Raw genomic sequence first — 26536 nt, 5'->3', positions numbered from 1 at the left:
TCCAACCCCCTGCCAAGCAGGAAACACCATCAAAGCATTCCTGACAGATGGCTGTCAAGCCTCTGCTTAAAGACCTCCAAAGAAGGAGACTCCACCACACTCCTTGGCAGCAAATTCCACTGTCAAACAGCTTTTACTGTCAGGAAGTTCTTCCTAATGTTTAGGTGGAATCTTCTTTCTTGTAGTTTGAATCCATTGCTCTGTGTCCGCTTCTCTGGAGCAGCAGAAAACAACCTTTCTCCCTCCTCTATATGACATCCTTTTATATATTTGAATATGGCTATCATATCACCCCTTAACCTTCTCTTCTCCAGGCTAAACATACCCAGCTCCCTAAGCCATTCCTCATAAGGCATCATTTCCAGGCCTTTGACCATTTTGGTTGCCCTCCTCTGGACACGTTCCAGCTTGTCAGTATCCTTCTTGAACTGTGGTGCCCAGAACTGGACACAGTATTCCAGGTGAGGTCTGACCAGAGCGGAATACAGTGGTACTATTACTTCCCTTGATCTAGACGCTATACTCCTATTGATTCAGCCCAGAATTGCATTGGCTTTTTTACACATACCAGTTTCAGCAAGGCCTTCAACAATGACAAATTGCAAAAACGTGGCTTAGACTATGCTGTATTACATCATCCAGCTGCTTGAAAACCTGTATGTTCAGGTCCAGCTATCTGAAAATCTGCATTTGCTTAACATAGGGTTGCCATATGTCTGGAATTTGCCAGACGTAACCAGGATTTGGCTGTCAGAAACAGTGTCTGGACAGAAATCACTTGAATGTCTGGGAAAATACAGAGGTATGGCAATCAGTGTCGGAAGTGTAGATTTTGGCAACTTTCCTTAAAAAAATAGCTCAAAAACTTTTTTGAAAAAGATTTTGCCAAAAAAATTTCCAAAAAAAACTCAACTAATTTTGTGTTTGTGTTTTCACTTTTCGAAATGTGTCATCCCTAAGCTTAACACTACCAAGAGGAATGAAAGAATGAATGGAAGGTGGCTAACAAGTGGGGTTTAGCAGGATCTGTCCAGGATCTAGTGGTGTTCAACATTTTCATTAATGACTTGCTGCTAATCCTATGAGCTGCTGTGTGTCTGAGCTGCTACAATCAGCTCCCAGCACTGGCAGAAGTCCACAGTTGGCACTCTTGTGACAACTTTAGGATCCTGCAAATCAGCAGAAGCTATCCTTGCCTCACTGCTGCTTGCATGCCTGCCCCAGCTCTACTCTGTGGTCTTGAACAATTCTTTCCCCTCAAGACATTGGGCAGTGCTGGGAATAAAGGTGTTAGGAGCCTGGCTAACCACACTAAATGACATTAAAGCAGCATTACACAAATGGCTTTCCTTGTAGCAATAATAGGAGGTTCTCCTGGCAGGGTTAGCCATCTGCATCATTGTGATTGAACCATTGCACAATCCAAGTATTAAACATATATAGATGGGGAGTGGAAATCAGTGGGAAACTACTTAGGCTACAGCAGCTTTGAGAAGACTATGAGATTACAGTATCTCAACAGTGTGCCACACACACACAAAAAAGAAAATGCCTCTGTAAAATTAATGCCATCCACTTGGGGTAGCATTTAGAGAAGGAATTTAGGATTCAGAAAAGAAAAGCAGCAAGATACAGACATATACATGACATGTGTAAAAGGCAGAAGGAACTGGGAAAGTATCACTAAAGTATAATGCTTGATTGGCTCCATTGAAAAGCATTGTCTCTAAGGTGAAGTTGTGTTTGATGGCTTTTTAGCTGGATCATTCACACATGGAAAGTGGTTGATATACTAAAGAGATTTTATTTTATTTTATTATATTATTTTTTGAATAATGTTGTTCAGTCGTTCAGTCGTGTCCGACTCTTTGTGACCCCATGGACCAGAGCACGCCAGGCATACAGTATTTTTTGAATATGCAATACCAAATTACAACAAAAAATACAAACATACATAATGAATATACCAACAAAAATAAAGAAAACATACAGGACTGAAAAAGAAGGGGGGGGAGAAAAGAAAAAAAACAAACCCACACCTAAAAACAAAAACATATATATCAGTACATATACTTATATATATACACACACATATTGACTTCCTTCCTCTATTTTGAGACCTCAAACTTTTTATTCCTTCTTAATTGTTGTGTCTGATATAAATTAGCTCCAGTTTTTTTGCTATAAGCAAATACTTTCCTTTGATTGCCAGGAATATCTTTTGTAATTATTCCTAAAAGGAATGCCTCTGGTTTTTTACTAAAAGATATTTTAAACATCTTTTTTGATTTCTTCATATATTTCGTTCCAAAATTGTTTAATAAGTCAACATTCCCAACACATGTGATACATTGTTCCTATTTCTTTCTTGCATCTCCAACAGGTGTTTGATTTTGATTTGTAAATTTTTGCCTATTTTACTGGGGTGAAGTACCATTGGTACATTATTTTCATCAAATTTTCTCTGATTGTATAACATGCCATAAATTTAATATCACATTTCCATAATTTCTCCCATTGATCCAGCTGAATTGTGAAACCTATATACCTGTATATACTAAAGAGATGAGCTATCGTCTGTGTACTTATCAAAAGATGATGGGGGATAACATTAAAGATTTATCTAATATATTGAGATCTTCCATAAAGTCTTTCTTTCATAAAGTAGAGAGAGGGCAACTAATCACAATGTCACTTGAGGCAGGGCGGGGGGAAATGGCTTGTGTGTAGACTCGCTTTCCAGAAATGGAGGAGCTTCTTCCATTTTTGGATGTGTCTTTGATTCAGAAGGGAGCTCCTGCTGTTATAAGGGGTGAGAGACAACTTTCATCTATTTCTCCCCACCCCAGAGCAACTTCCAATGCTCCCAACTCCACTAGAGCAGATTTTGGGGGATATAGGGGTTTGCTAGGGGGAGGGGAGATCAGCACAATTACTGCCTCCTTTCCTCCAACAGAAGCATGTCATGAACGGAACTCTATTCACAGGATGTTTAGATCCTCACCAAAAAAAGATGCAGCAAAGAAGACTGAATGTGGAATATCAGAAATTACTGCCTAACTGGAAGGATAATAGGTTAACAAACTGTATTGCCCTAAAATGGCTATGCTGCTTCTCTGGGGATGATTTTAAGTTTATAGAATTCTTCTATTACAGAGATGGTGGAGTGAATTACTGGTACTCTTAAGTCACATTCCAATTTTCTAGTCCCATTGTCTGGCAAATGTACAGTTTATGGATCCATTGCAGAAACTGACAGCAGACTTCTATTATACAGTCTATGCAAACTGACCCTGATTTCTGTCTTGGGCATATTTTTACCTGTGATCTAGATAACTTAAGAGATAGAGACTCCAACTTCAGGTCACTCATTCAAGGCCAGTTATATATCCTATTATCTCAAACTGTCTGGTCTGTCCTCCACTACGCTCATGCCTTGCAACAGAGGTTAAAACAGATCTATGTTATGCCTTCTACTCCTTTCTGGTAATACTGAATTACAGAATTACAGAGTGCAATTGTACAGTAGTTGGAGCATTCTTTGGCACTGCCCTTCTTTGGGATATGTATGGTTACCTGCATATATCTATAACCATCCTCCATCATGTCCAGGTCTCCATCATGAACTGTGCTTAACTAAGATCATTTTTCAAGATGCAAGACCAATATCTAGTATCATCCAAATATCAATATATCTTCTGGGGAAAGAGATGACACTTTTATTGGCAATGACAACCCCACCTCCCCCCACTGTCCTCCAATCTGGTCTGCTGCTGTACTGAGCACAGCCAAATTTAGTCAGGCCCACCCCACTCCTCTGCTCAAGTCTCAGTGATACATGCCATGTCAGCCCCTTCATTCTTTGCTTCCTGATCCATAAGAGACCCTCCCTCCCATCTTCTTATCCCATGAGTTTGCTTAGGAATCTTTGATGAATAACTAATAAATAAATCTGTAAGGCAAAATTGAGCAAAGGTCTCAGCGTAGCTAATGGGCAGGTTAGCCTTGATGGCAGCACACTCTTATTCCCATGCCAAATTCCAGATTTTCATCTTCAGATAAAATAACTTATGAAGAGAACATTGCTGGTTGTTCCTGCCTTGAATAAAAGTGAAAGAAAGAAATTTTTATAAGCACAAGTTAGCATCTACTATATTTCTGTTCCTGTTGTTTTTGTGCTTTATCCTCAGTGTGCTAATCTGTGTCCTTCAGGGGGAAAAGAGGGATACATATTCTGAAAATGAAAACCATCAGACAACCTTCTGGAAAGAAGAGACCTATTTTAGGTATGTCTGTGTGAATATTGTTATGTATGCATGTTAATTGTGTGCTTTGTGGTTGCTGTTACTGTACACCAACCCTATTTCTGGATAGAGATAAGGTGCCTCAACATTTAGTTCAGAAAAAATAAAATAAAAGAGAGACACGGGAAAATGTGTGTACAGTAACCCAAGCATGCATCTTTGTAAGTTTGCCAGTAATTTCCAAACTGTGCTGTCTGAAAAATTGAAATGTGCTTTGGAAAATTAAGCCCCCATGTAGGATTTAGCTAACATCCTCTGCCTGTCAGAGCAAGTATGCCCCATGCAGTATTTACTCTCTCCTCAATCTGCCAATTTCTGGGTGGTGACATCATCCTGATGGGAGGGGAAATGCCACCACCGGGATTTCCTGATGCAGCTCACACTACAGCTGATGGGCAGGGAGAACTTCAGAAAGATTAACATTGGCCTGGAAGCACAGGGTTAGGATTTGGCACCAAGAAGTAATATCAATTCCCCAGCCCAGTTGGAGTGATGTTTGTCCATTATCCATGGCACTGATGAAGAAATGTTTATGTGTACGTACCTCCAATTTTAATTGAGAAAACTGTGCTTCAAGTGTTAAGTGTTTGTGAAACACTGGCCTGTGTTTTATTTGTGTACTAGTTTATGTGCTACTTTCCATAAACCTGTTAAGATATGTTGTCTTATCCAAATGCACCAGACAATGTATATTCCTACATATATCAAAAGGCATTTGCCCAGGCATATATGTTTGTTTAATAGATTTACATACCACACTTCAAAAAGTATTTGCAGGGCAGTTTGAATAGAAATACATACAAAATAAATCAGTAGTAAGCAATAAAAGAACAGAGTAAAAAAGCAACACAAAATTAAGATATATTGTGCTCAGTGATCATTATTCCCATATCCTCGTTTTTTTTTTTGCTTCATGTCCTTCATGGATAACCTTCTGTTTGTGCAAGCTCATGTTTATTGGATATGCTTCTCTTTGTCCCGCAAATGTAATCTAGATTGTAGATTTGTCTATGCTACTACCAGATCACCGTGCAATAATGTTGTGCTGAAGATGATTTATTGGGACTTGACCAGTGGCATCTACACTAAAAACACACGGGTATCTGGACAACACATAGTACAGTACTGCTTTAGTTTATATTTAACTGGATTGATTTGCTGGCAATGAAGCACTCAGTGATAGCCAGCAAGTCCATGTTGATTTAAATGACTTAGCACCACACATTTAATAAACTAACTTCAGATGCACTTCAAATAGATTTCTAGGGTACTTCTAGAATGTATACCAAATTTTACAATTCAATTTTCTCTGCTTTTAAGAGGGTGAAATGCTAAAGCACAGCACACTAGAAAACTGTACACAGGTAGGTAGAAACCTTTGAACAAACAGCTGGTTCACACATCTATACCAGTGTTTTTCAACCTTTTTTGGGCAAAGGCACACTTGTTTCATGAAAAAAATCACGAGGCACACCACCATTAGAAAATGTTAAAAAAATTAACTCTGCGCCTATATTGACTATATATAAAGTAATTCTCTTGAATTTTTCAATTTTTCCCACGGCACACCAGGCAACATTTCGCGGCACACTAGTGTGCCACAGAACAGTGGTTGAAAAACACTGATCTATACAATTTCTCTGTGCATGATGACTCAGTGCTGGACATGTGAATTGACCCCACTAAAAAGCAGTGCTTCTGAGGCGATACATCATTTTTTATATTATATATTATATATATATTTTATATTTCCCCTGACTGTTAGGTCCAGTCGCAGACGACTCTGGGGTTTCCCCTACACAACCATTAATGAGTTTATGGTTGTTCATCACTCTGGTTTTGTAACATTTCTCAATGAAACAAAACCTTAAATTGGATGAGTTAATAATGACTGACCAAGCATGTTGTTGTTGTTGTTGTTTAGTCGTTTAGTCGTGTCCGACTCTTCGTGACCCCATGGACCAGAGTACGCCAAGCATACTGGAGACATTAAAAACCACTGCATAAATAAAAGCTTGTTGTCAGGGTGGTGCACTCTCAGCTTGGCAAACCACAAGTTGTGCTTTAGGAGCTGGTGAAATATATTCATAGTGTGAGCTGTTAAGCAGACAACCTCCACTCTAATCTTGCTTCATCCACAAACTTCTTAGATGGTGTTCAGCAAACTACCGGTACTCTTTCTCAGGAAAAGCTACGCAGCATAGGAATAATACTATTAACAAGACTGTAATAAAGATGGCCAAAAAAATATACACAAAATATTCTCAACATACATGCAGGTTTTATTCTTCTTATTTTATAGCTACATGATGGACAGTAATTTGGATTTTTGTACTTAACACCCACATTGGCAAAAGAATTTCTGTCTTTCCTTAGCTAGAAAAAATGGCAATCTTAGTCAGAGGGACCCAAAGCGTGACAGTTTTGCTCCTACCTCACTTGAGTGAGTTAGATTTCTTTGTCTAAACTGTGGCCATCAAGGAATTAATAATGGGTTGAAGTCATTTGATTCCTAATGCATGATAAGTAAAGGAAGAAAGGATTGAGGTGGGTTGGTGGCAATGGTTCTTTGAACTGGTTTTACATCTGCTTAGCAACAGTGCTGTGTGAGTGGTGTGGTTTTTTGTTTTTGTTTTACACATATTACATTTAGCTCCTCAGTTGCTTTCCCATAGGTTACTGCAGTTATCTCCGGAAAACACTGCAGAAATGCCATGACAGGTCCACGATCAGATCCCTGTGCCTGTGATGATGTCTGTCCATTTTTTCAGAAGAGCCCTGCTGGATCAAACCAAAGGTCTGTCGTCACTGTTCCAACAGTGGCCAACTAATGTCTTTGGGAAGCCCACAAGTTGGAGAAGAGCACAGTAACTCTTCTGTTCAAGGTCCCCAGCAACTGGTACTCAGGGGAATACTGGAGTTAGTATATAGCTATAGCAATTGATAGACTTATTGTCCGTGAATCCCCTTTTGAATCTATCCAATAGGAGGGCCATCACTACATCTTGTGTAGCAAATTCCATAATTTAACTTACAGGCTGTGTCAAGAAGTACTTCATTTGGTCTATCCTGAAACTTCCGACCCTCAGCTTTCATGTGAGATGGGGAGGAAGCTTCTCTTTTATCTACTTCCTCTACGCTTATATCACACCTTTATCCCTCTATCCTATATTTTTGGAACCACATTTCTAAGTCTGTTATGGCAGGTGTTTGGTGCTCCCAGCATATTACAGAACTAGACTTCTAACTGCATTGTTCTGAGTTAACACCAGCTCTCTCTCTCTCTCTCTCACACACACACACACCTTAAGATTAAGCCCCCCCCCCAAAAAAAAAAAATTAAACAAGCCTCTAAGCCAAAACTGAACAATAGCAGAATGCTAAAGCTGCATCATCACTATGGAGATGGGAGTGAGGAACTGACGTCATTTATCAGGTAATGTAGCATCTCCTCCTGTGACCTATCACTGGGTTTGTGCTCTGCATTCAGGAACTGTCCAGTTCACACTGTCTTTCTTCATCAATTTAACTATTTATTTATCGTGGAAGGGGGAGGGGAGAGAAAAAGAGACAGAGAGAGAAGATTAGGAACTGACGCCAGTAGATAGGACTTGGCCAAAATTAACCAACTGAATTATTGACTAAATCTGAGTTTTCCTTCTCGGAAAGTGTTTTTTCTCTTTACAAAATATATAGCACAGCGATCAAGGGATGTGAAAGCAGGCATTGAGGGCTGTTGCAATGTAAATCTGAACAGAAAAAGTGTGGCATGAAAGAATCTCATTTTTATATTAACTCTGGATGAAATTTCTCTTGTGAGGGACAACTGAGAAGGCAATTCATCTGGTCCAAACTATCTACAGCAGCCTTTAAAAAGGACAACTGTAGGACTGGTGTTCGGCAAGCAGATGGCTTGCATTAAAACCCTATGCAATAAATGTAGTGGCCATCGAGACTATAATTCCTATTAGCTCTGCCTACTGACCATGCTTTGTAGGGCTGATGGAAGCTGGAGTCCAACAATAATGGGAGGGCCACAGATTCTTCACCCCTGGCTTAGACCATTTCATTTGTTAAGTGCCATCATGTCGTTCTGCACATTCCCTATTTAAATGAATTGAGACTGTGCAGCATCAGTGCTTGGTTGACTGCAGTCTCAGCAGTCACTTCTATCTCAAATGCTATGATCCTAGACATACATACTTGCTGCCTGCTGAAATAAATGGGACTTAATTCAAATAAATGCTTTGGATTGGGATGTAGAATTACATGATTTACAAAGAAGCTAAGATATGCTAACAGGAGCTTTACAACTAAATTGTTTCACAAAGATGCGACATATTGACATGCTAAACCCAAGACGTATTGTCTAAGAAAAGAGCGTTATAAAAGCAACTTTTATTAGCTTTACTGCAGCCTTGCAAAATTATTGATTATTTTAATCAAATTGAGTCTAATCCCACATGCAGGCATTTTCAATGTCTGGACCAGTTATAACATTTTAAACACTTTGTCCCATTTTTTTCTGATTCTATTCTTCATATATTGATTTTAATATGATGAGTGCATCCAGCACTGATAATTGTGGCACAGTGTGTGTGTCATTCTTTCAACAAATGACAAATCCTCTTCCCAGTGCTGTGCTACAAGGATTGGAGAAACAACCTGTCTACAATGACCAAATAATTCAGCAGCATAGAACAGAATGAAAGCCAGCATTCGGAGGTCAATTTCACTTGTGATTGTGAGGATTCAATTGCCTTTGAACCTCTCTTGTGCTATTTAAGTGTTTGAGTGTTGGGTTAGGACCAGGAAGACCTGGGTTCAGATTTGCATAAAGCAACAACAACACTGTCTATAATACTAACCTGGATGACTTTGGTCCAGTTATCTGTCAGCTCCTTTCAACACATACAACCAACAGGGAGTCTTGTGGCACTTTAAAGATGAACCAATTTATTACAGCGTCACATTTGGTCAACCAGGCTCCACTTTATCAAATGCATCAAATGTTATTCTCAGTTGGCAGCATGCCTAAGAGGGGGAAAGTAAACAGTGAAGTCAAATGTCAATGGTCCCACTGTTTCAAATTTCCTACCTCTATATCCATGTGTATATAATTCTGCCAACTGAGGATAACACTTCATGTTATGAATAGGGATGGGCATACACACACACACACACACACACACACACACACACACTGTATATATTTAAAACAAAAACATTTACACAATGTCAATTATTTATTTATTACATACTTAATCTATAGAGCTGATTGACCTGGAATATGATGTTCAGGGACGTGACAACACAAAAAGGAGTGGCAAGGACACAGGTCACAGAAACATAGAATCTTAAGAGTTGGAAGGGACCCTGGGGGTCATCTAATCTAACCCCATTCAATGCAGGAATCTCAGCTAAAGCATCCATGACAGTTGGCCATCCAACCTCTGCTTAAAAACCTCCAAAGAAGGAGAGTCCACCACCTCTTGTGGGAGTCTGTTCCACTGATGAACAGCTCTTATTGTCAGAAAGTTATTCCAAATGTTTAGTTGGAATCTCCTTTCTTGCAACTTGAAGAAGGTCAGAGAAGACAGGTCTGCTAATGGCTGCATTCCAAAGGAAACCAGCTTGACACTAAGCCCTACTCAAAAGATAGTAAAGTTGAAGTCTGTCTGATATGTAACAGGAGAGAGAGAGATGTAATGGTGTTTTGATCCTAATACTGCCCATCCAACCAAAGATACTGTACAAATATGCATATTCCAAAAATGTGGGATGGGCAAATCTGACAATTTTTGTTTTTCTCGGTTTCTCATTTTTCTAGTCATTAGTTCTCAAGTTTGTGGTTTTTTGAAAAATAAAAATCTCACTGTGAAAATTCACCAGCATTTTAGTGCAAATTTCTTCTAATACACACATTTTTGTATGCAATTTTGTATAATATAATGCATTATTGTCTGTTATTTTCATGAATACACGTATTTTAATGCACAGTTTATCCTAGTATATATGCTTTCATACATTTCACCTGGCTGGTAAACTACACTTCAAAATTCAAAGGAGAATTTCGAGGCAGGTGGCCTGCAGCTGTCTCTCTTCTTCCTGCTGTCACTATGTTGGTAGCAGCACCTCTGTCCTCGTTCCCCTTCCCCCACTGCACCCAATTCCTCCTCTCCCTCCCCAGCACCCTCTCACACTTTAAAAAAAAACGCTGCATGAATGTCAGTGGGATCTTCATAAGCATTGGTGAGTTCTATGGGCAAAAGATAACAGAGCTCAGCCTCCTAGAATGCTCAGTGGAGTTAGCCAGCTATAATTCTAGATAATTATTCTAGTGATAACTGACTGTTAACACTCAGATTTTTTTAGTTTGACCGGTGGTGGATTTTGGTAATACAGCGCCCTGAGCAAGGACAACTTTTGGCGCTGCCCCAAAATATTTTTATTTTCACAATAATTCCTTTTGCTTTTTATGCACCTTCTCAGTAGGAACTCATATTATAATTATTTGGTGCCTCCTCAGCTCAGCGTCCAATACAGGGGAACCATCTGTACTGCCCTAAATCTGGCGCTGGTATCACTGAATAGGCAGTCTTGAATGCATCATACAACTGGTTTAGAAAATTCATTTGTAAATCTTCTAAAACTGTGACACTATTTTTTGCAAGTTTAGAACCTAAATAAGTTGAGTTAAATTAAAAATCAGGAAGGAAAGCTCATTTATTATATGGAAATTCATCAAAACCATCCTTTTCGCAGTGCTCTAATAAATGGATTTGTAAACTGAAAATAATACCTTGCTCATCTAACTCCCAAAGCAGGCTCCCATCCTCCTTTTCCAGATGAAAGATAACCAGAACTAGGCTGAAGATTAAGGGAAGGTAACTGGATATATTTATTTCATGGACTTATAAAAGCAATTTGCCCCTCACATGTATAAGTAACATTTTATGCCACAGAGAAACTGACATAAGGACTTTGTTTTGCTCACTCTTAGAGGAAAACTTTGTGGAAGTTGCAAGTGTAGCAAAATATTAAGACAAAACATTTCTTGTTTCTGTTGAAAGAGAGTGTTACATTGAAGAAAACATAGAAATATGTTAACATTGTATACTAGCCAAAGTCTTATTCTATAGTTCATATCTCAGTGAAATTGTCAGATATATCTAGACAGTGAAGAATGCATAGTCATTAATAAAAACAGTGTAATTTTCCTATTGACTTGCAACTTTATGCACAATTATAATGCTGTAATGCTGAAGTGCATGTTGGTTTAATCTTACAGGAGTCATAGAATCATAGAACAGCAGTGTTGGAAGGGATCTCAAGGGTCATCTAGTCCAACCCCCTGCAATGCAGGAATCTCAACTAAAGTATTCGTGACAGATGGCCATCCAACCTCTGCTTAAAAACCTCCAAAGAAGGAGAAGCCACTACCTTCTGTGAGAATCCATTGGTCCAAGACATGGTCCATAGCCTCTGGAGCAGCAGAAAACAAGCTATCCTATCTCCCCTCAGTCCCCTCTTATCCAGGTTAAACATATCCAAGTCCCTCAATGGTTCCTCATATTGTGGGCTGTGGATTACACTATCTTCTGTAGTCCTGGATTATAGATTTTGAAAGTAAATGTTTCAGAATTTTCTCTGATACAAGGGCACATATCAACACAGACAACTAAAAATGTTAACTTTTTAAAAAATAGTTGAAAAATAAATTATGCAGAAATAGATTAGAAGTCAGATCATTTTCTGTGTTTTGAAAGCCACATATCCATGTGTGGGCAACCACTATACCTAACTGGGTAGAGGGTTTCTCGCAATGATACAGACCCTACATTTGCAAGAATACAGGAGTTAGAACAGTCCCCTCCTAATCTATCATGCTGTTAGGGTTAAGAGTTGCACTTCCATGGGTGCTTCAAGCCATAGCTGTCAACTTTCCCCCTTTTTTAAGGGAAATTCCCTTATTCCGAATAGGATTCCTCACAAGAAAAGGGAAAAGTTGACAGCTATGCTTCAAGCAGTGGAGGACTATCCCTGCCAACAGAGAGCCATGCAGTGATGCAATTAGCAGTGCGATGGGCTAAGTTGCCTTCCCAGCACTGGTGTTACAGAAGCTCACCTGGTACAAGCAGGGCTGCGACGAAGTCAGGGTTGTGTGGATATGCCAGAGTGTGAGATTGGCTCCACTGGGGCATCTGCATAGCCACAACCTCACCACTGCCCTGCCCAGGTAAGCTGAAGTGAAGGCAGCTTCACCTCATCCCACCAGTTATCTACTGGCAGCTGTCTAATTAAAGGCTGTATATACACCATACATTTCAAGCAAACTCAAAGCATATGACTCTTCCCAAGGAATCCTGGGAACTGTAGTTTATCCCTGACAGAGCTGCAATTCTCAGCACCCTTAACAAAGTGAAGTTCCTAGGATACGTTGGGCAAAGTCATGTGCTTTAGAAGTCATAGCCCTAAGACTATGGTCTTATTATGTCCCTGCTTCCCAAGACAATAGTGTGCACTACTTAAGCTGCTGTGGAGCTCTGAGCTTCTGCCGTCAGCCCTCTCCTGATAATGGTACGCTCAAGCCAGCTGAGGCTGGGGCTTTGAGAGACTAAAATCTCAAGAGGTTTCTCCTTATCCACAGGTCCAAGTGACAGAATCAGCCTTGGAGATCGTGACCCGGTAATTACTTGCATATCTTTTTAAAGTGTAGGGTTCTGAAACTTCCTTTCAGACATAATACATGTTTATCTGACTTCCCTAGCTTTAGTTGTGACGGCTGGGTGCAGGGTTTTAAGCAGATGATGCAAAATTGCTGTTCCCTGCTGATTGCAACAACAAAGTTTGCTATTAGTTTAAAGACAAAATAAATTGGACGATGACAAACCTAAGTAAGCAGGTATGTTTTTAAGCCTCATGCAAGTAGATTTTTGTAATGTGGAATAAGGGAGATAACATTAAGGTTGGAAAGCTTGAATTTCCTACATTAATATCTGAACTGTGTTACATTCATTTTCTTAAATTATAAAAAGTTTAGAGAATTACAATATAGCCCATATATACTGTTTTGAGATATAAAATTCTACTCTGTTAAAAACAACTGGCATTTAAAGGTAGGTTTTAAAAGATTATTTTGCTCTAAAGTAATCCTATTCAACTTTATTTTATAACCAGGGGTTTGATTACTGCAGCATAAATATTTTTTTCAGTAATTTAATACAGCCCTGAATAGTACTGAAAATGGAAAGACGGTAATTTTAAAAGCAAGTTAGTTGCCATCAGAAAAAAAGATGCACTGGTTTTTATTGGCTTTTATTTTAAAAAAAAAAGATTTCAAAAACAAAACAAAACATGTAACAAGTACAAACAATGAAGGGGAAAAAATCATTAAAGCTTTGCAATTCACAGTGCCAGTTTACAAGGCCATGCCTAAGTGGTTAAAACCAAAAATAATAGAAGAAAGAGGGAGAAGTGTGGGGGATTGGATAGAGAGAGGGATGGGGCCTTGGCAGTGCCCATAGGACGTAGACATTGCATAATAAGCTCTAAATTATCTCAGAATAATTGTGCTCCTTATGCCTTCAGGCAAAAACAGCCTTTTCATATACTGCAAGAGAGGAAAGGTCCTTCAACCAGCGAGTGATTGGGAGAGCCGTCTGGTTCTTCAGTGTTGTGAAACCCTCATTGTTGAGGTCAGCAAAACTTGTTCAGATATTTGTTACTTTTAAACAGTTAAAAGAAGGTAAGTAAGATGCAATACTGAACTTGAATGAGACCTACGTGTACCTAAGCTTCTTACAATTAATTAATTAATTAATTAATGCACAGCTCCTCTTACTTAGTTCATTTTTTTAAAAAAGGAAACAATAGTTCAGTTTAGTTCAGTTTTATTACAGCAAGCGCCAGCAATACAAAACAGCACAACTCGAATCAAAAGACGAGCAACATCATCACAGGAGGACAAAATCCAAAAGGCCAGAGAGAAAATAGCACTAAAAGAATTTATAGTATAAGTAAACAATAGTTAAACTGCAGTTCTTTTGAATGAACTGCACCTGATGCTACAAACCTGTGCCTACTTTCCTGAGAGGAACCTTAATTGAAAACAGTGGGCCTTGCTGTGAGAACTTGCATAGGCTTGCACTGAAGACCAAATAACTCATCTGTGCTGGTCGTGTAATGACTGGAACGCCATTGTTTTTGGCAAACGAAGACTGCAATTCTATACATACTAACCTGAGAGTAAGTTCCAGTGAACTCTGAGTAGTGTTTACTTCTGAGTAAACATGTATAGGATTGCATTGTTAGATTGCAATCCTATATCCACTTTTTATTTAAATGTATTTATTCTTTATATTTGTAGACCACCTTTCTGGACAAAGTTCTCTGAAGGGAGTACTTAACTGAACTTAACAATATATTATTATTTTTTGAACAGACATAAATAGGAATGTGGTGTAAGGCTGCAGTACCTATGCTTACTTTCCTGAGAATAAGTTCCAATGAATACAATAAAATATGCTAGTATTTGCATAACAAATTGTCTATTTGTTTAAAAAAAAAAAACAAGGAAAATTTCCGGCAACAAGCAATAAAAGAACTGTTTTCCTAGGTAACTTTACAGAGTTATAGTTTACTTCAGCATTTAACTAGGAAGAACATTTTTTATAAATAAATAAATAAATAAATAAAAGGTTCTAAAGAAAAATACCCACTCTTGATAGGTCCTTAATTTTTTAAAAAATACATACACCTATATATGCAACTAAAAACATATTGCAGGACTGGCTCCTATAAAGCATTAATAATCAACTCATATGTTATAAGGTTATATATTTTAAGTTCATATGGCTAATTAAAATATTCTCCCCCCCCCCAAGAGGCATGTGCATCTATAGATAGATAGATAGATAGATAGAGTTGCACTTATGTAGGAATATTGTCCCTCCATCTATGAAAAATCACTTGAAAATGCAAATAACATTTATATCAATTTTCTTAATTTATATATATGGTAGATGTTAAAACTTACAATGTCTACAATTTTACAACTAATAATTAAATACCCTTAGTATATTTAATTATATACAGTATTGAGGATTTTTTTTGGGGGGGGGGAATCTTTAAAATTTGGCAGTTAATCCAGTTGCTCAAATAGCAGGTGTATCTGTATCTGCTGCATTTATTCCAAACTGACTCATTGACTTACCTTTTTTTTAAAGCTAATATGAAAATCAGAATTGAAAATGTGAACAATGAGAATTACCAAAAAATGTATTTGATTTCAGTGTTGGCATTAGTTAAAGGAATTTTCTATAAATGCTTTTACAAATATTTCAAGGGGTCTTGAATTTTTTTTTTAAATGTAAACTATATTTGTGGGGCTGCTCATGCCTTTTAAAAAATGTATATGTGGTAGATTTTTTTAAACAGTAGTCAAGAACATCAATGAATCTTGTTTCTAAGTAAACATGCTTATTTTCTGGCTGCCTAATAATAAGATTTTCTCATATAATACAATTTGTAAGGTAAACTGAAACAGTTTTCAAACAGTGTAATTTAAACCATGATTGTTTGTTGATCTACACAGAAATATTGTATTGTGCTGTATAATATATCAAATCTATAAGGAAACTCTTAACATGACAACCAAACATGCAAACACCCCAAACACACAAAATCCATTTTCTTGTCTAGTTTATGAAAATTATATCCTATTTTAAAGGGTATGTTTATTCAGGACTAGAACACATATACACTGTCACAGATTAATTTTCAAGGAAGAAAAAAATAGACTGCTTACAAACATTTTATCATATATCCATGAAATATTAATTTCTCCAAATCTATGCTGTAGCATTGGTACTCTGTTACTCAAATCTTACCGGTAATTGTTATTAAATCCATGCGAAAAACAAAACTTTCAGTAGAAGGGACATTATGACTTATATAATGACATTCTATCACTTTATATTATCAAAAGCTGCCGTAGTGATCACTTAAGCTTACATAAGTTGGAAACATTTGTAAATGTATCTGAAGAGTAGTCTCAATATCTGGGCCTTACTCTTTACCAATGTAAAAAGAGCAACTTGCATGTTCTGTTACAGCACCATGCTATCATATTGCAAGGAAGCAAAGAATAATATAATAGCTCTTGTGTTACTGTTTCTAGGACAAATTAAAAGCCTTTTTGAATAAGGAAAAAATATAAATAATAAATTAATTCATTAAGATTCACCTTGTGTATAACTCCTTGACAAAATGTCAATATTTACTGGAGTCTATGTAAATCAACCTAAACGATTTTACGGATTATTTTTCAACAGCAAAGGATAAAAATGTTTAATATTTGGTTTTGAATGAACTAGGAATGATGTATAAACTCACAGGCAGGGTTGTAGGATATGCTCAGATTGTAATATGATACACTCCTGATTACATAAACACGTCTTAAGGGAAAAATCAAGGGAAAAATAAATTTAAGTTACTCCTGCCTCTTAAGGTTTATGAAGCCAATTTCTGTTGTAGTCATGGGCCAGGAATCCAAGAGATTCTTTGGGCATTGAACAGGACATGTTCTCTTTAGATGAAAGATCTCCACACCATCTCAACGTTTGCTTTTTTACATTTATCTCCATTTCAGGAATGGTTTTCAAAAAAATATAAGCCCAAATTTCCCTTAGGCCAGAGCTGAGGAACCTGGGACTTTCCAGATAAGAGTCCAACTCCCATCAGGCCTAGGCAGCATGGCTCTGGTCAGTGGTTGGCAATACAATCAGATTAGACCAGATTTACAGTGATGGCCAGATTTGGCCCTCCAGCTGTTTTGGGGCTACAGTTCCCACCATCCCTGACCACTGGTCCTGTTAGCTAGGGATGATAGGAGTTGTAGTCGCAAAACAGCTGGAGGGCCAAGTTTGGCCATCACTGGACCAGAAAGTCCTCTAGATGTTGTGGACTTCGGACTCCCATCAGCCCCAGCCAACATGGTCAAAGCTCAGGGATTATGGGAGTTATAACCCACAGCATATGGAGGCACCACATTAGCTATGCAAAAGTGAAATGCATGCACCACTTTATGTGTTTGTCTTTGTACCACTTAAGACGCAATCATCTGTAGCTATAGCTATCTGTCTACAGATATGTAGAGATAGATAGATAGATAGATAGATAGATAGATAGATAGATAGATAGATATTTGGGGAGGAGTTCTGCTGAAATAAATTAACCCTGAACAAGCCCATATCATGAATGGAAGTCTAATTCATTTCTTTAAGTCTGTCTTTCTAAATATATTCAGTCCTCAAACACAGAAACAAAGTTCCATTTTTTGCTGATCAATAGGACTTGCATCCCAGTCATGTATTTCAAATCACAGTGCCAGGAACAGGCAAATGATAACAAGGTAGCTTTTAATATTTAGGTCCCCATTAGAGCCATATCACCACCACGTGCAGCTCCTTGGAAGATTCAGCTGGCAAGATAACTCCAGAACATTTCCCAGTATGTACTGGGAGCATACTGTGATGTATTATGTACAGGTGGCTAACCTATGGTCCTCCAAATGTTGCTGGTCTACAACTCCCACCTTCCCTGACTATGCTAGCTGGGGCTGATGGAGTCCAACAACATCTGGAGGGCGATATAGATGTATTTGGTTTGCGGCTAAACAACATAATTTTTATATACGTGGCAGGCAGGTTCCATATTACAAGTGAAATTTTGCAATTGGTTTGGGATAGCCTTATTCCCAATGTTACTGAACTCATATCATTATACCATTAAAATATGGTGAGTTTAGATATACTGTGGTTCAGAAAGGAACATATTTTTCAAGTAACCCCCCCCCTCCTTTCAAGGCTCTAAGAGAAGTCAGTCTGTAATACCCCACTCTCTTCCTCAGACTATTACAGCATAACACTTTCATGGCCTAAAAGCATTTAAGGAACACTTGACTAAAGTAAATTCTACCAAAATTAGTTTCATCTTTTTCCAGAACCTTGTGTCATGACAGAGGCATAAGTCGGCAGACCTGGCTCACATAGGTATAGTTACACATCACCCTATTTTAATGGTGCATGTCGGGGCCTTCAGTGGAGGCTATTTACTTCACTCCACTTTGTAGGTACCCTTGAAGCATTTAAGCAGGGCTGGATTAACTGTTAAACAAAATAAGGATGTGCTTAGGGCATGAAGGTAAGGGGGTCACCACAGAAATTTTCCATTGCCAAATTTACCATGGACCATATGCTGCAGCTGAACCAAGGTTCTACAAAAAGGCTCCTACAATAAATAAATAAAATACATACATAAGTGTATATATAGATACAATAATAAAAATAGTAATAATAAAACAGTAATGATAGAGATTAATGATATACATTAATTTGGGGCATACAACAACATTAGAATCTGGTAACTGGTAAACTGCCACTCGGTCCACTGAAGCTCGTGTTATCGTTCTTATCTTGGTCATGTTGGCTGTCCCGTATTTTATGGTTTATTATTGTTTATATTTTGAATTAGATATATTTGGGGACACCAAAATCTTTTAAGTGCTTAGGGCCTCTAAAGGTCATAATCCAGTCCTGCATTTAAAGCTTGTAAATTTACCTTTTCCCCCTAGTTTATGACAGAACTGTTTATTATTAAAATGTTCGGTTAAGACATTTAAAAACATTACTCAGGGAGTTTCATATGTTATTAAGAGGGAATATTTCATTTCCTCAACCAACTGGAAAATTGTGCTATGCTATATTAACATGAAGCAGACTGTTCCTTTATTGTTAAGAGTGGTAGGAAACGGAGGTTTAAGAAGGATAAGATTTTACAGACTAGCTTTTCTTCAAAATGGTGTGCCTGAGTTCATATAGGTAATTTTGGTAATTCTCCCCCACCCCAATCTAGCTGTGCTTGTCTTGTTCATGCCACTTGTTTGCCAGCACACAAATAAAAAAATAGAGTTGCTGTGGTGTATTTTATATTTACTCGTTTAGAAGACTTTTAATAGTACTTTTGGTAATTGTGAGCTCTCCAGTTAACATTTTTTACAATAGTCTTTTGAGTTTGTTTGATAAAAAAGCACCCCAGCATTTCAACTGTCCTATCCATTTTCATCCTACCCTTACTTTTGCCCTTAATAACTTGACCAAACCATCAAAAAGCACACAACGAGAAATTAGAGTAGTGGCGGAGGGAACGTGAACTATGCACTTATCAAAAATATGAATCTTTTAATTGAACTGTTCAAAACTTGGGAAGATCCTCTATTTGAACATGTCAGAACTATTTTTATAGGCTCAACAGGTAATACCTATATAAGGCTGATTGGGCAGGTTCAATATATCAGTGATCTTCATGCATCATGGAATCAATTACAGACTCTTAAAAAACATGGGAACCCAAGTTGTAGTGAAATTTGTCTTTCAATGCATCCCTAACCCCCAGATCCACTGGTTGGAGGATATTAGGATGGGGCAAAAATGTCCCTCCAATGGTGGCTGGTATCTATGCCCTGGCAGCCCCCATAAGTCTAGCATTAGACCACACAATGGGACATTCCGATGATGGGGCAGGGATGGAGCTAGCTTGGATTTATTGGATCTAACGCCCCTCCATTCTGCTGAGAGGCTCCAGGAACAGGCCCAACAATTATGTCGGCCCGAGATGCCGTAAATAACGCCCCTTTTGAAACCAAAATTTCAAATATTCCAAACACGAAGGACTACAAGGAAGAAAAATAACCCACGCTCTTACCTGCTTTGAGAGTGGTGGTTATTCTGTCACCACCAGTTCAGCTGTTAATCAAAATGCCCTCTGCTTCAGTCTGGTCATTTAAAATCTCTTGCTGGAGAGATGAGTTTAAAGCAGTCACTACTAGAGGAGGCCCTGGCAAAAGTAGTTCATTAAATTCATACACAAGTAAGTATAAATATTTTTATACTTTCCTCTGGGGGGTTGGGTAGGCTCAGGGAAAGTTAGACAGTCTATGGCCTGGTTAAAATGCGTTGTTGTTTAGGATGAAATAATCTGTCAATTTCAGTTCTCTCAGCAGAGGCGAAACTAGGCTTTATTTCACCCCGGTCAAAGACCCAGTTTGGCACACACCCCATGTACATTTCTGCACACATACAAACAGGCTGGGAGCTTCAATAGTGCCCCTCTGGAGGCTTCACCCAGGGCAAAAAACCCAGCAAGCCCCCACCCCCGGTCGCTATGGCACTGCTCTCAGTTTCTCATTTTTCCATTATTAAATTCAGTTTTCCATATCTACAGCTACATGTCACTTCTTTTTTAAATCCTGGTGAAAATTCAGCATTTTTGTGTACCCCCCCCCAAATTAATACACTTTATATGCAGTTTTGCCTAACTTGCACATTTTTGCAAGCAATTTCCTCCTACTATAATGCATTTTGTGTGTTAATTTCACTAATGTATTCATTTTTATCCACACTTTCCCTTAATATGTGCGTTTTTTGTAAACATTGGTTGGTGAACTACATAGCAAAATTTAGATAAGCACAAATTTTGAAGGACAGCTGTGTTTTGGTTTGCAAATTTGCTTGGATTCGGCTTCAAATGAGACCTGAATCAAAGTTATCCGTCATTCCTAGATGCCATGTAATGCAATGCTAAGCGTGTTTACTCAGAAGTATGCCACACAAAGTTTAACGATACTTAATCCCTGCTAAATGTGCTGCCTTAAACACTTATATAGGTGCTTGCTTCACTGTTTCAAGGACCATAAGTGCTATCATGTACCTTCTCTGCCCTCCCATTATAGAATTGATTCATGGCTGAGTCCAAACCTTTCTGCTTTAGACATTGCTTTTATATTTGTAACTGATCATTACTCTAAAAAGAGCACAAATCCAGTTTAGCCTCACAACCATCCATAACGTAGACTAGGATGAAAGGTAAGTATCATGTCCAATATCATCCAGTAGGTTTGGGAAACTGGCCTGTGATTTCCCACCTCCAAGCCTAACACTCTAGACCAGCCCTCCCCAACCTGATGCTGTCATAGATGTTTTGTACTACAGTTCCCATCAACCCCTGCCAGAATAGTCAGGAAAGGCTGCTCTAGGCTCTAGTAGGTCTCACAGAAGATCCTTTTATGTGAACAGATATTTTATAGCTAAGGAAAGAATACTATGTTTCTGGAAACTTTAATAGTTGACTTTTAGTTTCTTTCCTGCTTCTGTTAATGTGGATGCAATTGTCCAGAGTTCCTCAAATAAAAAGTAAAAATAAATAATCCACAACTGTTAGTGCTGTGTAACAGCAATTTATTACCAAGGAGAGTGGTCCCAACTTTCCTGGGATTGACTCTGCACCATATAGCTAATTTCCCATTATTCTCCTGCCTCTTGTGTATTTTATTTCTGGCTTGTGGTTAGACCAATTACAGTCTGGATTGTTGTCACTGTAAAGGTGCAGCAGATGTTGGATCCAAGGCATTTTTAAAAAAAAAAAAATGGTGTTGTTTATTACTGTTAAATATTTCCAAAGCAAGAAGTAAGGAAACTGATTTTGTCTTTCATTCTGATACTTACCTTCTGTACCTGGGCATTTGACTTGGGCCTATTCTTTTACATTTTGTGAGGAAGTTTACTTAGAATGAGAGTACCATAAAGTAAGGTATTTGATGAGAAAATGAAGTAACCTGCACAAAAATTGAACGGGCTAGAATTCCCTTTTGCTCCCATTCTACATCAAAAACCTTCTCCATACACCAGTCAGCATTACAATACCACGCAGCTCGAGAGAACAACACAAAAGCAATAACTATTTACGGGAGGTTATTCAGAAAATAAATTATGGGAATATATAGGGTAGCCCCTATACCTGACACCTCGACAGAGGAGGAGCAACAGGAAGGAGCTGGGTGGATGAGTTGGTAGCTCTCTGTTTGCAGGAATCTTGAGTGGTGTTCAGTGTTAGGGGTCCATACCATACATTGAAAGCCCATGGCGTCCCCAAAGAATCTGGGGAACTGGGGTACACCCCTCACCAAGTTACAATTCCCAGCACCCTTAACAAACTACAGTTCTAATGTTTCTTTGGGGGAAGCTGTGAGTTTTCAATGTGTGTTTAAATGTGCTTTAAATGTATGGCGTGGTCCAGTTTTTATGACACAGAATTATGCAGGCAGGCAGGGAGGCGATAATTTTTTTTTAACTGTCTAATTGGCCTGTTCAGAACAAGTAGGTTTGTGTTCCACCAGAATTTGGATTTTCTTCTTCTTCATTCAGTTCCCATGTGGGACACTAACCTGTAAATATACAAATATAGGGTGATAACCAAGGTTAGTTATACTTAAGAGTAGACTCACTGAAATAAATGAAGTCGACAGATTTCAGTGGGTCTAGAGTATTACCAGCTTCGATACACTCAAAATGGGAAAGGGAGAAGGCAGGGGCTAGGGAAATGGCTGCGTCAGCCTGAAGCTGACAAAGCAATCGAGCCCAGATATGACATCCGTGAGACTGGTTCAGGATCCAGTAGATTTGAGGCTGGCTCAGCTCCTCTTTGAAATGCCCTGTTTGGAGACTTTTCACAGGCTGCTTTTGCCGGCAATCCCACTGGCAGCACTCACTCACTCACACATGTTCAGTTTGGGCTGAATGAGGAGCTTCACACCAGAGGAGTGATGCTAGCAGAAGCCAAGCACCAACACCCTAGCCCAGCGCACAAGGGGAGTTGGGGGTTGGACTGCAGTATTAGTTAAGGAATTGTTTGGGCAATGAGTGTTTACCTGAGTCTCAAACCACGTGCTTTAAACAGCTATGCTTCCTATACGTATGTCTAGTAAGCATGTAATTTATAGGAATATTTTACAAAGCATTTTGGGGCCCAGAATGTTTTGTGGCCAAGGACACAACAGGAAGAGGAAAAAGAGGGATACAGAAAAATATCAGTTCTCTCTCTCTCTCTCTTTGATAGCTGAAGCAAGTGATTGTGGTTGCGTGAGAGGCAGTTTACCTAAATTATAGAGAGAATTGGCTCAACTATAAGGTGGTGAAAGATAGTATCAGTTTCCCCTAATTTCACATTGTCTTGGTGAGAGATAGGCTAGATAATTAGGAATTAGAAATTTACAGAAAAATGAAGTTTGATTTATTAATTTTAATAGAATCATAAAAATACTTTATTACAGTCAGAATAGTCAGAGGCTAGGACGCTATTTTAAAAGCAATATTCAATTGTATAATGGGTAAAGTGGATATATTTAAAGTGATATTTGGTAACCATCACTGGATTTTAGCTATGAAACATGTCCTTCAGTTTAGGTGTACATGCAATAGCTTTAGATTTACGTAATTATTCTTTCAATTTCTTTAAGCTCGCCTCATCCTCAAAATTACGTTTTCTTAAAAACTGGAATTTTTATGCTGTGATTCTTTTTATGCTATTTTACATATTGTATTTTATGATTTCATATTTGTGAGCTACCCAGTTAACTATATTAGTGAGCGGCCAATAAAATGCCATTATATACATGTATCAGCATAATTTATATCTTTAGGAAAAATTATTTTAAAAGTGCACCTGTAACAGTAGGTGAACACCCTACCCCACCCCACAAAGCCCTAAGAGACTCTGAGCCACTAAGGAACAAGAACAAGTGTCAGGAGCAAAAGTGAAACCAATGCAGGTACTCTCACTGACTTAAGATGGGGAAATCAAAATACTTTGCAGGTATTAAAGCAGATTTTCAAAATTCTCTATGTTTTTAAGAAGCCTAAAAAGTGTTACTAGGAGTCCCAAGTAAAGAGTTTTCTGTAAAACATCAGGCTCTTTGAGCAGCATGCTATAATCTTCAAAAAGCATTTTCAGTTATTCTTAGTCTGCTTCTTCTAGGAAATGGCTGTACCCCAAATCTCTGCTGTATACCATAACATAAATCGGGGGGGGGGGGGGAGTGCATTACTGGAGCCTATGCTTGTTTTGTGCCAATAGAGAAGTTTTTGTAGACCAACAGGTCGTTACAGATATTGTGTCGGTTTGTTGTTTTAAATCAAGGGATACATATTGAATAAATTTTCAAGGGTTACAATTTTCCTATTAAACACCCCCCTGCCCGAGATATTGTACAAAATCTGTGAGCATTACTCATTCAGTTCATTCTGGTTTTTTCTTCATAGGACCAGTTAAGGGTACAAAATAATATTAGGCAGGAAGTAGTATATATATATATAATGCTAATAACTAGCCCAAAGTAAACACAGCAAAAGTAGAAAGAAAAAAACTGATGGGAAGTGTTTCCTAGTTAGTATTATGTCCAACTGTTTCCTTCGTTCTCACTACCTTTGAGGTCACCTTTGAAATCAGGGAGGAGCATGTGAATTGCAACAGTTCAACAGAGCTGAAGCTCCATTGGAAGGGCAGGTGTTAGGCAACATTTATACCAACATTAATTCTGGAAGATTAAACTCCGAAAAAAGTGATTGCAAGTAACTGGTTTAGCTTTACATCCTAAGTTTTCCATTTGAAAACAAAAAAAGGATGCCACTTATTCCCTATAAAATGAAAGCCTTTAAAGGGTCTGATTCTGGATACAATGCACATTCATTGCCTTAATAATGGATGTGTTTGAGATGGTGGACGAAGAAAACAAACCATGAAAATAGTGGGTCTGCAGTTATTTTATTTATGTAATACCTTGCGAACAAAAGAGGGGTACAAGAAAAAATGTGAGCACCTTGCAGGAACAAATTATGCATTATATATATAAGCATTCAAGCAGTATTATTGTATAGCATATGCAGTATTATAAACCAAGGGAAAAATAAGAGTAAAACTGTTTTATTTTGAAATGAATGCTTATAATAGGATATAGGAGAGGCAATAAGGAGCAGTATCTTCCATTTTCCTCTTCCCTCAAAACAAACCACTACTCATATGATTTTTTATTTTCTAGACAAAAAGATTATATAGGATTTCAATTTTTCTATTTTTCAAAAAAGGAGGAAAGTGCAGTGTATATAGTTTAAACAACCCCCCCCCCCAGGTTATAGTGATGAAGAACACAGGCCCCACATTTCAAAAAAAATATATATATTTCAGGTATAGTAATACAGATTTTTGTAGTTCAAGAGTCCTGACTGTTTTAAAAAATACAAAAAGTAGTTTTTGTAAATTGCAACTGATTGTCTGGTAGATTTATTTTTCTCTCTCTCTAGTTTTACAGAGACTGTTGGGAAATCCTTGTTTCAGTAAATGCCAGTGATGGATTAAAGAAATGAACCCCCTTTTACTGGTAAGGCATCAGTTTATTGCCTAATTTTTTTGATGAGATAAGAAAATAGTTACACCATAGTTCCATAATATATTATTTGGCCTTTAGACTAATAAGCCACGTAAACCCTGGTTGTTATTTTTGTGTAAGGTATTGTATACAGAAAAAAACGAGTTAAGGTTGTTCTAGCATCTAGCAAAGTGTGAAAGGATGGTTAAGTAGACATTGAGTTACCCCACCAAAAGCCTAAGAATAACGTAATGTTCAGTATGTAATGTTCAGTATGTATGTGAGCCAGATCCATATGAGAAAACACAAAAACACAATTCCAGGTGAAAGGTGGTTTTATTTTGGTTATGCAAGAATTAAATTATAAAAACAGTATTTCTCAACCTGAGTGATTTGGTAAACATTTTAAAAATAAAGCAGTCTCTTTTTGATGAGCAGCACTGTCCCACAAGATACATTGGCCATACAACGCCTGCTGAAATGGTAGTCGTAGAAGGCCTCTTCTGCAAATGTCATTCTTTTCTTTGGACATGTGCTTAGAAAGCTCCCAGTGGATTGAGCCCCAAATTATGATTTTTAAAAAAGGCTAGTTAATTAAAAATACAGTAGGCTGTTGTGTAATAAAATTTTGGGTTTACTGGCTTTGGATGCAATGGTATTTCTTAAGACTAAATTGTCAATTTTAAAAGTTATGTGATTTAGAGGACATAAAGAGCTGTGTGTGGCAGGGTGGAGTGAGGGGGACGGCATTGGGGATATTATATTACTGACCTAATCTGTACCTTTGATAATTTCATGTAGTAGCAAAAATTGTGGGATAAAACCTGTTAAAAGTGTAAGGTATGTTGTTGTAAAACACACACCTGCTCCATATCAGTTGTGTATTTCACTTTGATTATTAAATTCTGGTTACTAAAATTTGATGTTCATGGTAGTGTTTAAAAAAAAAACCCCAAAGGTTTAGGACAGTAAA

At 38.0% G+C, this 26536-nt stretch overlaps 1 long non-coding RNA gene across 1 annotated transcript; it reads left to right on the top strand.

Annotated features, from left to right (window-relative positions):
* Nucleotides 1-8538: 8538 nt before the first annotated feature.
* LOC117046961 lies at nucleotides 8539-25558 on the top strand. The gene is made up of 3 exons (XR_004426642.1): nucleotides 8539-9029; nucleotides 11132-11191; nucleotides 25499-25558. It is a non-coding gene; the product is annotated as an uncharacterized LOC117046961 (long non-coding RNA).
* The last annotated feature ends 978 nt before the right edge of the window (nucleotides 25559-26536 follow it).

Source organism: Lacerta agilis, chromosome 1 (assembly GCF_009819535.1).
Source record: "Lacerta agilis isolate rLacAgi1 chromosome 1, rLacAgi1.pri, whole genome shotgun sequence".
NCBI classification, from domain to species: domain Eukaryota; kingdom Metazoa; phylum Chordata; class Lepidosauria; order Squamata; family Lacertidae; genus Lacerta; species Lacerta agilis.
This window is presented reverse-complemented; position numbering and strand designations above follow the sequence as displayed.